This window comes from Solanum pennellii, chromosome 7 (assembly GCF_001406875.1).
Source record: "Solanum pennellii chromosome 7, SPENNV200".
NCBI classification, from domain to species: Eukaryota; Viridiplantae; Streptophyta; class Magnoliopsida; order Solanales; family Solanaceae; genus Solanum; species Solanum pennellii.
Genome location: NC_028643.1, coordinates 66,704,799 through 66,720,432, shown reverse-complemented (window position 1 = coordinate 66,720,432; position 15,634 = coordinate 66,704,799).

Below are 15,634 nucleotides of genomic sequence, written 5' to 3'. Positions count from 1 at the left end.
TTTATAAAGGGGTGTGCCTATTCTAATGAGTTGTGCCTTTTTCAAAGGGTTATGACTTTTCCAATAATCAAGCAATGACGTTTTCAAAAGGTTGTGACTATTCGGATAAGACATAATTACATCTATTCACACTACTATTTGGTTGCTATAAATAGAGGGTTTTCTCACACTTACCGTAATGACTCGGAGGTCATTTTTGGAATTCTTTAAACTATTCATTAACTACGCTTATTTAATTAAGGGAAAAGGGTCTGATACCCCTCAACTTTGTCATTTAGAGCTGATATACCCCTTGTTATGAAAGTGGTTCATATGTACCCCCACTTGTAAACAAATGGCTCACATATACCCTTTTCCTCTAACGGAAATGAAAAAAAAATGTAATCTAAATTTTTATTATTTTTTTCTAAAAAATATAATCTCATATGAGTAAATTTAATCCTCGTCAAACATATTTTTTTTTTTACTTTTTTTTGTTTAAATGACCAATTTATAATTATTATTTTGATAATCAAATTTATTTATGTTTCACTAATATTCTTGTAAAACTTATTGTAGATGACCAAATTTGTTCTTCGAATACGAAATTAAATTACAATACACACAAAAAAAATAGTTTAATTTTTTATTCTTTAGACTAAGGAATGAAAGAAAAAAACAAAATAAGAATAAGAAATTCAAATAATTATAATAAAAGAAGTCAAAAAATAATTTATGTATGAAAAGAATTAAAATATACCTTGAACTTTGATAGAAGAATCATATATACCCCTAAATAATTTTTAAAAAAAAATTAGAAGTAATAAATATAAATTTAAAAGTAATTTTTTAATTTTCATTAAATGAAGGGTATATGTGAGCCATTTTGTAACGACAGGGGTATATGTGAGCCGTTTGTATAACGGTAAGGGCATATATAAGCCACTTTTATAACGAGGGATATATCAGCTCCAAATGACAAAGTTGAGGGGTATATCAGACCCTTTTCCCTTTAATTAATAAGTAATTTTAAATTATTAATTTAGTTGGTGGTTAATGGGGCAAGTCCAAATATTTAGTTAATACCCTATACCTAGAGCTGTCAATATGGGCTAGGCCCGTTGGACTCGCCTGGCCTAATGGGAGATAGAATACGGATACTCGTTAAAACCCCAACCGAACTTCCACAACTACAACTTGCATAAAACCAACCAACCTAACATTTTCAAAATTTACAAGCACATGTCTCAACAACAATATTCTAACAATCACATATTCTCAAAAACAAGCTCCATATTCATTAATCGTAAGCTCCACAACTATAACCTTCATAAAGCCCGTCCAACATAACATTTCACAATTTACAAGCACATGTCTCAAGAATAGCATTCTAACAATCAGATATTCTCAACAACAAGCTCAATATCCATCAATCACAACATCCATAACTACAACCTTCATAAAATCCGTCCAACCTAACAGTTCACAATTCACATAGCACACAGGTCAACAACAACACTTTAATAATTACTATCCTCAACAATAAGCTCAATATTCATCAATCAAAGTTTCACAGAAAGGTACTCACAAGATCAATAAAACACAATATCAACTTCATAAATATTTGTAATACAATGTCAAGTATAGTGATGCATGTATGACCTAGTGATACACACTCACTGTCCTCAGTCCGGGACCCATGAGGGACATATATGTCCATGCATCCATCGCGAGCGATATGACCCTGGATAATAGTAACCATATGGCGCGTAAAACATCTCTCAAAATATAGTATCCATCGCAGCGTGCGATACGTCCATTGAAATAATACATACTCATTAATTTCTTATTCTCTCTCAATGGACATAAAAATTGTCACAACCATGTCTAAGAACAATACAAAAGAAATGTTCACATAAATAATGAGGAGATGACCATTTTCATAATAACGCACAATTCACAACAACACAATGATTCAACTAGCTTTTCAAACCATCTCAACGCATCACACCCCAATCTTTTTACTACCCCTTTTTCATCATTAGAATTAATCAACATGAAAAATTCAACCCATGACCAAGACTCATAAATACACGAATTTCATACACTTAACAAGGGTTTAGAGATTCACTTGCCTCAAATAGTCGAATAATTACTCTGGGACTTGATCCTTTTCTTTTCGTGGTAGTTCCAACTCAAAGCAATCTATTCACATTAATAACAGATAGTATTAAATAAATAGTATTAAATAATATTAGTATTTACTGTGTACTAATCCTAGTCCTATTAGGATTAGTACTCCTTAATCCTAGTCCTATTAGGATTAGTACTCCTTCCTATATCTCCTATATATATCTCCCATGTATTCCCTTATTAGGTTAACACTTCAATACAATCAATATTCCTTTATGGTATCAGGAGCCAGAAAACCTAGATCTTCTTTTCTCTAGGTTTTTTTTCTCTCTTTAGGGAACCGATCGTTCCCTCTCTTCTCTTGGGCGGCGGCAGCCATGACAACCGAGGTGGATCCTCTCGATTCACTTCCTTCTGGCGTTAAACTCCTTCTCAGGCATCTTCATGCCCTAATTCCCGAAAAATTATCAGACATAAATTACCCTACATGGAAAATCACCGTTCTTACAGCCCTTGAGGCCAATTACCTTCTCAAATGCGTCGATGGAAGCACAGAACCGCCGCCGGCAGTCATCACCGCCACGGACAAATCAGAAAAAACCAATCCGGCCCATGCCGCCTGGAAAGTCGTGGATGGCCAGATCCGATCATGTTTGATTGCGGTCATCTCTCCTACATTACAGAAACACGTCCGATCCTACACAACTGCTTCAGCCCTGTGGACGGCCCTCGCAACACGCTATGCATCAATTTCCCACTCTCATATTTTTCAATTGCGTGATCGTCTCCACACAATTACCAAAGGCACGAAAACTATGGCGGAGTATTTAGACGAGGTCTCCACCATCATCACAGCCCTCGACACCGTGAACGAAATCATTCCCGAAAAAGATCTCGTCATGTGCGTCGTTCGGGGGCTCCCATCAGCTTACTCCTCCATTAAACAGGCGGTTCGCATCAGTCCAACGCCCGTTGACCTGGCTACTCTCTCCTCGTGGCTAAAAAGTGAAGAAATCAACGTGGATCTGGAGAGCAAACTTCTTCTCCGAGAAGCCGCTGTTATGGAGCCGGCCACCGCCCTCACCGCAAGCCAGAACTATCGCGGGGGGCGTGGTGGCGGCCGGCAGGGGAGCCGCCATGGCTACGGCAGAAACAGCGGAGGCCGCGGGCGCGGCGGTCGGCAGGGCAGTCGTCCGCCGTACGACGGTCAGCAGCACGGCAGCAACAACAGCCTGCACTCCTTCGGCAGCGGCGGGCAGTCATCTTCCAGCGGCGGGCAGGGCACTTACGAGCGGGATCGTCCAACTTGTCAAATCTGTCAGAAAACAGGACACACCGCTGTTCGTTGCTGGTTTCGGTATGAGGAGAGCCGAAATAGTGATAACCGTGCCAATTATGCATCTCAAGCCGGCCCTTCCTCTGAATGGCTGTTGGATACTGGGGCCAACATGCACGTTACTTCTGATCTATCCAAGCTTAACGCTCCAAATCCATATCATGGCTCCAATGGTATTACTGTTGGCAACGGTGAGTCCCTTAATATTTCTCACACTGGCACGGGTACCATTAAAACCCCCACCGCTATCTTTCACCTAGGTAACCTTACCCACGTCCCTTCTATTAAATCCAATCTCCTTTCAGTTCACCAATTCACAAAAGACAATAATTGCTCACTCTTGTTCACCTCTAATGATTTTCAGATCCTAGACAATACTACCAAGAGGGTGATTTTTCAGGGCCCCTGTGAGCATGGTCTGTACGTTCTTCCTGGCACAAGTTCGTCTGCCCACCCAGTTTCAGAAAGCGTTCCTGTGGCTCCGGTGGCTCTTTCGGCTGATGGCCACAGTCTGTTGTGGCACAGTCGTCTGGGTCACCCGTCTACTCAAATAATAAATTCTTTAATGTCTCAATTAGGTTTTTCTTCCATTCATGTAAACAATTGTGACTCCTGTTCAATTGCTAAATCTCATAAATTACCTTTTACTTTATCTGAGAAGCGTACAACTGCACCTTTTCAACTTATTCATTCTGACCTATGGGGTCCTACTGCTGTTCCTTCATTTGCTGGTTTTCGCTATTATATTTGTTTTGTGGATGATTTTACAAAATACACTTGGTTGTACCCACTAAAACACAAATCACAGGCATACACCACCTTTGTCACTTTTGAAAAAATGGTCAAAACACAATTCAATTCTCATGTTAAACTTTTTCGAAGTGACAATGGAAAGGAATATGTCAATAACATCTTTGGCCAGTTTCTGCAATCCCTGGGAATTATACATCAAACCTCCTGTCCATACACTCCCGAACAGAATGGGGTGGCTGAGCGTAAGCATCGCCATCTCATTGAAACGGTGGTTACTCTTCTACATCAATCTCATCTCCCTGTCTCCTTTTGGGTAGAAGCTCTAGCCACCGCAAACTACCTCATTAACAGAATGCCCAGTCACACTCTCTCCAACAAATCACCCTATCAACTCCTTTACCAAGAACTTCCCAATTATACCAACCTCCGCGTCTTTGGGTGTCTTGCCTACCCTTGGCTACGCCCTCATATTACTCACAAATTACAACCCCGATCCCGTCCTTGTATTTTTTTGGGCTATCATCCTACCTCCAAGGGTTATCGCTGTCTTGACCCACAAACTCATAAAGTCTACATATCTCGTCATGTCAAATTTGTCGAAAATGAGTTTCCCTACGAGTCTATTTCCTCCTCCACAAATACATCATTCATTGGCGTCCTTCCCCTTTTTCCAACATACTCACAGGGTCCCTCACCACCTTCCCCCACACCTCCACCCACTACCCAACCACCCCTCATCACCCCTTCGACCGTCACCCACAATACACCCGCAACCACCACCCACACTCACAACCAACCCGAACCACCCCATACCCACAACATCTCCAGCCCGATCCGTTTTGGGTCCTTCCCGGCCACCCCCGAATCACCACCGCCCGTGCCACCCCCCAATACTCATCCCATGTTAACCCGTGGCAAAGCCGGTATCTTTAAACCCAAAACCTTTCAGGCTACCATACTACCAAATACACCCCTTCCCGATAGTGAACCAACAACCTACTCTGTTGCCTCAAAAAATGCTTATTGGCGTCATGCTATGGATGACGAGTTTAAGGCTTTGACTGATCAGAAAACTTGGGTTCTTGTACCTAAGCCCCATGGGCGGCACCCAGTGGGCTGTAAATGGGTGTACAAAATTAAACACAATGCGGATGGCAGTATTTCCAGGTACAAGGCTCGTTTGGTTGCTAAAGGCTACAATCAGGAGTATGGGCTTGATTACTCCGAGACATTCAGTCCTGTTATTCGGCAGGAAACCATTCGCCTGGTACTGTCACTCGCCGTGCGCAACAATTGGCTCATCAATCAGTTGGATGTTTCCAATGCTTTTCTTCATGGCATGCTTGATGAAACTATCTACATGACGCAACCACCGGGCTATGTTGATCCCCGCTTCCCTCAACATGTTTGCAAACTCCAGAAGTCTCTGTATGGGCTCAAGCAAGCCCCCCGTGCTTGGTACACACGTCTGAAAACGTTCCTCCAGGGACTCGGCTTCACGTGTTGCGTACACGACACGAGTCTGTTTACTCGACATTCAGCACACGGTACAGTCATTCTTCTTGTCTATGTAGATGATATCATTATTACAGGCTCTACTGCAGCTCTCATTCAGGATGTCACTCGAGCTATGCATACTACCTTCAAAATGAAGGACCTTGGCCCGTTACATTATTTTCTGGGAATGGAGGTTTCTCGGACAGGCAGCGGCTTGTTTCTTCATCAGTCAAAATATGCTCGAGATCTGTTGCAGAAAGCTGGACTGGAAAAATGCACCAGTCAACCAACACCGATGGCAGTCTCTTCGTCTACGAATGGAGCCGACACCCCCTTTGCCGATATCACCCACTTCCGCAGCCTCATTGGGGCTCTACAGTATCTGGCCATTACCCGTCCTGACATCCAGTTTGCTGTCAACCGAGTTGCTCAGCGCATGCATCAACCAAGTGAACATGATTACCATTGTCTAAAACGCATTCTCAGGTACATTTTTGGCACTCTTGGTCGTGGTTTACTCATTCGACCCGGGGACTTGGAGCTTCGGGGTTTCTCAGATTCAGATTGGGCGAATGATAAAAATGACAGAAAATCTACATCGGGGTTTCTCGTTTTTTTGGGACCGAACCTGATCTCCTGGTGTACAAAAAAACAACCCAAGGTCTCTCGGTCCTCGACTGAAGCTGAATACCGCGCCCTTGCTCTTCTTGCTGCTGAGACCATGTGGGTCACATATATTCTTCGCGAACTCCGCGCCACTCACACTGTTCCTGCTCTCTATTGTGACAACAAATCAACCATCTGTGTGGCCAAGAATTCCGTCCTACACACCAGAATGAAGCATGTTGATACCGATTGTCTCTTTGTTCGCGATGAAGTTCAGGCCGGCACCATGACTGTGCAGTATGTACCCACTGAAGAACAACCGGCTGATATTCTCACCAAGCCTCTCCCGAGCCGACAGCACGATTACCTCAGTTCCAAGCTTCCGTTCGCTTCCGCTCAGCTCAGCTTGAGGGGGGATAATAACAGATAGTATTAAATAAATAGTATTAAATAATATTAGTATTTACTGTGTACTAATCCTAGTCCTATTAGGATTAGTACTCCTTAATCCTAGTCCTATTAGGATTAGTACTCCTTCCTATATCTCCTATATATATCTCTCATGTATTCCCTTATTAGGTTAACACTTCAATACAATCAATATTCCTTCACACATCAATAATCACAATAAGATTTTGAAATTAACAACACTCATATTACTATAGGTCTAGCCTATACCAAAAAACTCACTCAGGTTATAATTAAGTTTCGAAATATTGATTAAAACCAATAGGTCAAATCTCATATTTCCTAAATTTCAAGTCTAGAGTTAAATTATAGTTTATCCAAAAATTACAATCTAATATTTAATTACTTATCTCAATATATAAACACTTAATTCAGAATATGATAAAAAAAATTATAATATTCAAACTGAAAGTCATTGGTCTGCCACCAGAAATCATAGCGCAGGAGGAAAAGAAGAAAAAAACTTAAGAATATGTATCACTAGACATTTATAATTCATAACGCTTCATCATCTGATTTATCCAAAGTCTTGTCATTATTACATAATCATTAACTTTCAATTTCCTTGTCAACAATTATGTTAAAATTACCCACTACTATTCTCTTCCCTAGGTTTTTAGGGAACCACTTTTCATTGTTTCCTAACTTATTAATATAATCATGTGTATTGCACATCCTAATAACTACTATTATATATGCAGAATCAAAAGGTTTGTACCTGAAGCGTGAAGTTCTTTTCTTGTGGCGCCAAGTTATGCCTCTCTACCTCTCTCTCAAATTGTGGACTAAAATATTAAACCTTATTAACTTATTCTAATAAAAAAATTTAAACTTAGGGTATTAAATAAATTAGGACTTGAGACATTAAACATCTACTAAAAAAATTATTATTTAATAAATACCACTAAAAAATATCTAAAGTTATCAAATAGTTTTAAAATATTCAAACCAATTTCCCCCTAATTAGAAATAACTTAGATAACTATCGAGAGGGGTGAAACGATAATTTCATAGAAGTTTTCAAAAATAATTTTTTTGGATCATTACATTATCCACCACTAAAAATCATGTTCATCCTCAAACATAAGGAAGAAGAAAAAAGAATAACCAACGTAGCCAAAAGTCTATGTTTGGCCTACCAGTCAATGTTCATCTGTGTAAGTGAGATCATCTTTAAGACCATTCCATCAATATCAACTATTTAGAGCCAAAATTTTCCACTAAATTAGGTGTTAAATATAACGATTTATTCTCTAATTCATTTTTTGATCCGTAGAACTTAGATTCTTGGTTAAATATTGTTGGGGAAGGGTTTTTGACTGAATTGGATAGTATAAAAAAGCCCTAACTGCTTCTTAGGATCATAATATGGGTCTTGGGTTATTGGATTTGTCATAATCTGGATAAATTAGATCTTAATTATTGATCCCCGTATTGAATTATTTGTTTGTAGACCTAGAACAAGCGAAAAGAATCCGTAAAGGGAAGAATTAAGTTTCGTAGGAGGTTTCAAGCTTTGTTCGAGGTAGGTGATGGTTGTGATTCTTGTTTTGTGTGATGTATGATAGAAATTGCTTTATTGTAATGTATGTATGTATATGAATGTTGCACTACTAATCACACCTAAGGCAAATGAGTATGAATGAGTGATTGTATGTCTTGAATTAATACTTGATTGTATGATTTTGAGAATGTACATTGTGATTGTGATTGTGACTTGTTGAAAGGATCAGGTATTACGTTCCAACCACACTAATTGGAATAGAAAGTCACGTATCGACATACATATTGGAATGAGTGTCATGATCCAACACAATAACTTGGAATGGGTGTCATGATACGGCATTTTAACAGTTTGGATATGAGTTCCATGAGAGGACCATTGACTTGTGATATAGATTTATTATTGAGAATGTGAAATTGTACATTGATCTTGAAATGATGATTGATATTGTATATGTTCGGTATATGCCTATTTTATTATGTTATGATTACTTATTTATGTTTCACTTACTGAAATAGACGTGTGATACTACCAGTACACTGCAGTTGTGTGCTGATATTGCACTTGCTCTTTCATTGTTGAGTACAAGACATCTTAAGACGGCTATTGGCAAACCTCGTTTAGGAAACCAGTGATCGAGATCGAATTTAAGGGTGAGGTAGGCTGTCATGAGTTCTCACTATGTTTAGTCCATTTCTATTCGGGCTTAACTAGTATTTAAATATTCTTATGTTTACTTTGGGGTTGCACCCATTTTCTTAAAATTGTCATTAGTAGAAGTTTTGGTACATTAAATTTCAATTTCTAGGCATTACTTTCGCAGTTGTTTGTTAGACATTCAGAGTTTATGGGAACTCCTTATTTTTTCTTTAGGCATTTAAACCTGCTTCTATATCTTTAAATGCTTTATTTTTCATTAATTTGGTTAGTTGGGTTGTAGTAACAGTTCTCCCATCGTAGGGTTAGTGTGGGTGTCAATCACGATGTAAGATACTCACGGGCCCAACAACGTAAATTATGATGTCTAATTTGAATTGTCATCAGTGATCTAAGAACTAAGTTGTATTTATATTTGAAAAATGTTAGAAAATATATATATTAAAATATAATTGTTTATATTTATATATAAATATATTGGCACACATGTAAGATAAGATTGTTCGATTCGGAATTTTTTTGATTTTCTTATACAAAATGAAAAAGTCATCCTACTTTTTTGGCATGGTATACACTTAAACAATAACCCACAATTTAATAAATATTTATTTAATAATAATATAACAATTCAATACTATTCTATTCGATTGGTTCGGGAGATCTTTGATATTCTTTTTACACCCCTACATACTATCATATATATCACACTTACCTATTACTTCCTTTAATACACTTGCTAAATCAAATCCAAGTGTGTGTCATTGGCTCATTACACTATCCACCATCCTATGCTAAATTATTAACACAAGTATCACTTTTCTACCGGTGTTGGTACTTCGAAGTTTGCACCATGAACACATATTTTTACATAAAAATATGAAAAATGTTGTTCATGGCCAAAATATTTCGCTGTTTTATACTTTTCAATGAGTTGCTTCCTATTCCAAAAAGAAAAAAGAGATTAAACATTTTGAAATATAAAGAGCTACACCAATAAAAATCCATAGCCACATTTAATAAATTACTATAGAGAACATGTGTGTGAGAGAGAAAGCAAGACAACGTATTCGATTAAATCAAGGAATAGTAAGAAAAAACTACTTATGAGTACTATACTCAATAGTCAAGACTTCAACTCTTCAAGTTATACTCCTTTAGAGAGGGGTCAAGGAGGGCACAAAGTTAATAAAGGCCAAAAGTTGTTTCTACAATCTAAGGATACAACAAAAATTTAATTTTTTCTCAAAAAATCAAATATAAAATTATTTTTGACATATTCAAATAAATGTAATAACAATAAAATATCAGATGTCTAGTGATTATTTTACATCATGTCAAACATATATATTCAAATAAAATAATTAATTTAATGATATTCTTTTTCTATTTTATTTGAAAATCATTCAAGAAAATAGATTAAAATTATGAGTCTCAATATATTAAAAATTTTAGAAATGATCCATCTGTAGATTAATTTTGAGTACACTTATAAATTTGTTTGATAGGTTTTTAACAAACAGAAACAATGACCTACTTGATTAAAATTAGAATGAATCATCTCATTCTTTTCAAAATGGTAAAAAGATTAAGAAAAAATTACGACTTTACATTTTGTCTTTATATTCATTAAAATTAGGAGAACAATTTAGTATAGTAAGAAAAGGATTTTTCTAAAACTAATTTATATACTTGATGAATGAATGTTTTATCTCAAATAGTGAGAATTTAAAAATATTAACAAAAGTTATCATATATACTGCAATAATTTAACATTAGATAGTTAAACTAATAATTTATATAACTTGCTTAAAATGATTTTAACTGATGATAAAATAATAGTAAAAAATAAATACATGTTTCTCAATTAATTAGATAATGACATATAAGTTTTGGAATTATACATAAAAAGAGACATCAAATAAGTTAGATACTTCAAAAATTAATTTTACAATCCAAAAACAAAAGGGACGGCATGAAATTTAAAAGTCTAAAGAGAACAAAAGGAAAGGTCATAACCTGCTCTGAAAATTTTGAAAAATTTTATTTTTGAAGAGCTTGCTCACTGGATACATTCCTTATGAATTAGGCCTTTTGAGAATTGCAATTTTGATTGATATTGGATTTAACATGTTAACTGGTTCATTATCATATTCACAAAAATGTTTGAAAAATGTGGATCAAATGAATTTTGTTCAAAATTTGTTATTTGGACAAGTCTAAAAAATGTTCACACTAAGAAATAGTGAATTTTACTTGTCTTATAATTGTTTTACAAAAGTAGGGTCATCATGTACAAATAAAGGGTGACAAATTTAGTGGTATATGACATGAGAGGGGAGAGAATTGAGGAGTGAATGAAATGAAGAATGTGTTAGTGTCTATTTACTTGAGTCATGAACTTAGTTCTAGAAAAATCTTATAATTTATAATTTCTAGAATCATCATGTAACTTATGTAGGAAATTTAGCCACTTGAAAAAATATTTTGACAAATTTAAAAATAGAATTTATAGAATTTTAAAATGAAATATATATGAAATGACCATATTATCCTTGATTGTCTACAACTTCATATTTTTATATAATAGAAGAATATCAAATTTTGACCCCATCAACTTTAAATTTAAATCAAACTTACGTTAGTTCATTCTTCAGGTTAATATGTTTAAAATCAAATATAAGTGGAGAAAGAAAATTGAAAAAGCTAGAGTGAAATTTAATTAGGGAAAATTACGCGGCTAAGCAAACTTATACTATTTAATTACTTATTATAGTTATAGTTTACTATAATTACCACTCGCGACTGACATTATACATTAATTACGTAGGCTGACTTCGAGTTTGTATAATTAGTTATGTTTGTATATGTATAATTCACCAGGATATACAAATACATATGTATAATATATAATTTTTTTAACCTATATACATATACAATTCGCCTCTCTCTCACTCTCTGCCCTCTCTCGCTCGCCTTTCTCCTCCCTCTCTCGATCTCGCTCGTCTCTCTCCTCCCTCTCCCAATCCCGCTTGTCATTTATACGAATTTATATGTATAATATACGGTTATATACACTTATATACATATACAATTCACCTCTCTCCCACTCTCTGCCCTCTCTTGCTCGCCTCTCTCCTCCCTCTCCCAATCGCTCTTGCAATATATACAAATACATATGTATAATATACAATTATCTAACCAATATACACATTCAATTCACCTTTCTCCCACTCTTTTCCCCCTCTCTCTCGCCTCTCTCCTCTCTCTCCCAGTCTCGCTCGCCTCTCTCCTCCATATAACATGAAGCTACAAATTGTAATAATCAAACTATAGCTATGAAGAGTAATTAATTATTTTTTAAGTGGCTATATGTGAAAGTTTCCCATTTAATTATTACATCAGAGTCACTTTCTTTTAATGGGTTTAGACGAAAACTTTTCTCATGAATCCTATTTTATTTTACTTTTTCTGAAAGGTACAAATGTACCGCTGAAGAAGCATCAACATCTAATTGAGAAAAAATCTGCTTGAAAAAATGAAAGCTAGATTGTTGTCAACAGTTGCAGATCAAGATAAACTTTTTCTAATCTATCATTAATATTCTTACCATTGTTAGTAATGTAATTCTCAACTAAAAATTGTGTGAAATTACAATCTTGTCTGATGGCAAAGATTTTTCTTTTGGTTGATTCTCAAAATTACAATTGTTGATGATTCCTTCCCATGTGGTAATTTTTTATTAAATTAATGTGTTGTATCAATTGTTGAAACATTTTGATGTAGTTATTTTGGTTGACATATGAACGTAATTATGCACCAACTATATCTTATTATGGTAGTAATGCATTATTAATTTGATGCTAATATAATCTTTAATGACGAAAAATTTAAGGTAATATATATCTTTTGGTCTATTTTTTTTTTAATAATAAAAGTTGCATAATTTGAATACTTTTTATATCAAATTGTTGTGCTTAGGGCCCGTGCATCGCACGAGCATTACTTTCTGATATTTTATGTTTGCTATATGTGAAAGTTATTATATATATATATATATATATATATATATATATATATATATAAATATACATATATATCAANTTATAACTCTAGTTTGTATAATTGTGCTCCATCGCAAACTTTATGCTGTCTATAGAGCATCAGATTGAATAACTCACTTGCAGCTTAAGATTTGTATAATTTTGCTGGCAGACCATTTATATAAATCGTGGGCAGCCTCTCGTTTGTATAAATAGTTGAGAACCTCTTAACACAATTTTATAAGTTTGTATATCTGAATAAAATTTAAATTTGTATACAATTGAATCGAAATAAAATATTTGTATATCAAATCTCTCTCGCTTTATAGAGAACAAATTATACATTGCAATTTGTATAATTTGTTTTTGTATAAAGAGAGAAAGAGGGAAAAACAAAAGAAAATTGGACAGGAAAAGGTTCTTATTTGTACAATTATAAGTGTATAAGATGAAAATATATGTATTCGTATTTGTATATACAATTTTTTCTCGCTTTATACAAAATAAACACATTTTATACATTTGTGTTTGTATAAAAGCGAGAGAGGCGATGGAGAGAGTGGCGAGTGAGAAACCAAGGGAGAGAGGCAAATGACAACTGATTGCTACGGATTACAATTAAATCAAACGATGATTATAATATTTAATTTGAATTAATAATTTGCTATTATATAGAATTTTCTCATATATATATATACACGACAACTAAACACATTCATTTTAGTAATAAGATTTCAATCCAATGTCAATACACATGCATGATGGAACTCTTCAAATGAAAATAACATACATAATTCATTTCTCACATGCTCTCTTTTTCGTTTTTATTCGGTATGTGAGCACTTGTCGCTCACAAAAACATGAAATTATTCAACCGAATTTTTGTTCGATCGTTATTTGGTATTTAAATCATAATCGATCAACGAGTATTTGTTCGTCCATTGGATGTTTTAGTGGTAGGAGAGAGTAGGTGCAAAGAGAAAGAGAGTTAGTAGAAGGAGAATAGACATAAACAAGAGCTCTATTTCACTTTCTTGCATTGTGGTCACTATCTTTAATTTGGTATATAGAAACATACTAAAGAGATAGAACATCATGGCATATTTATTGTGTTGAAGAGAGACATATTTATAGGTTATTGATGATTGATGGCTCTTGTGAACATTGAAATGTGAAAACGAGAAAGACAACAAACAATTACTAATTAAATTGTCAACCTAACACCAATTAATCAGATAAATTTGCAAGTTTGTATAGCAACTTCTTTTTCTTTAATAAATAGAAAGTCAATTCATTTAAGTATATATATATATATATATACTCAATTATGATATTTTTTTCTAAACGTGAATTTGTTGCCCCGATATGTAACACAAAAGGGCTACCTTTTGGGTGTTTAATATCGAAATTTATCTTGATGCAATAGGTTGTACAGACACCATCAAAAGATAAAAATCAGACGGTTCCTAGGCAATGATATTCCTCTGCCATCACTTTGATGAGTGGCTCGAAATTGGAATATATCACGGTTGAAAGTTCTCTTATTCTATGATAAAATTGGATTCTGGTTTAGCTTGTTCACTAATTCACACAAATATTCATCACATATGAAGATTGACATTTTACTCTCAAACCCACTGTTCTATCACAAGCTTTCAATCACAAGTTAAATAACTATAATGTAAACATCTTCCAATATACTCCTGTTGTTGGGATGAGCCATAGGGGAATTAACAAGTTAAAGGATAAATAAAGAAGGGTATTTTCGGTATGGAGGGGAAAAATATTTTATGTATAGTTTAATTTATTTTTTTTTTAAAAAAAAAATTTCTACTTGACAAGTGATTCAAATTCATGGTGTATGTAATAGTTAGCAAATACTGAGAAATTGATCTTATAATTTAGTTTAGGTGTGGTGGTTACCTCATTGACATTATTACTAGTTTTGTTACCAAAATTTAATAGAATATATGCATGCATGAGCGCTTAATATGTTGAGAAAGGGTGTGATTTTCCTTGGAAGAAATAAAGAGCTAATAGAAATATGGCCTTGTCTAGTACGTATTAATAGCAAGTTAGTTTAATATTGGCCCCTCCGTTTCTTATTACTTGCTCAATATCGATTTTATGTACCATTTAAAGAGCAACAAATAAATGACAACTTTATTATATACGAGTAACTTTCACAATAGTCACTATAATAAACTTAATTATGCTTCGTAGTTATAGTTTACGGGTTGTAGCTACAGTTTAAGTTGTCTCATTGTATAATTTGCGAATTGTATACAATTACAAACATCAGAAGTGTAAACAATCATACAAATTCTGAATTATACAAAAGTTGTACAAATTATATTATACAAATTCTAAATTATACGAACATGTGAATTGGACAAGCTGAGCCGCGTAATTATAGCTAAAAGTAGGTCGCAAATTGTAATTAAGACAAACTATAGCTATATTAAGTAATTAACTAGTATATGTTTGTTTATACACGTAATTTTCCCTTATTTATCACCTTTTGAATATTATAAATTCAACATTTTGATAATGAGTATATAACAAAGGATAGATAATGATCTAATTAAGAGATAAATTATGGATTAATTTTTAAATTTATAACGACGCTAATCATCGTTATTTAAGAAAAGCGAAAATTCA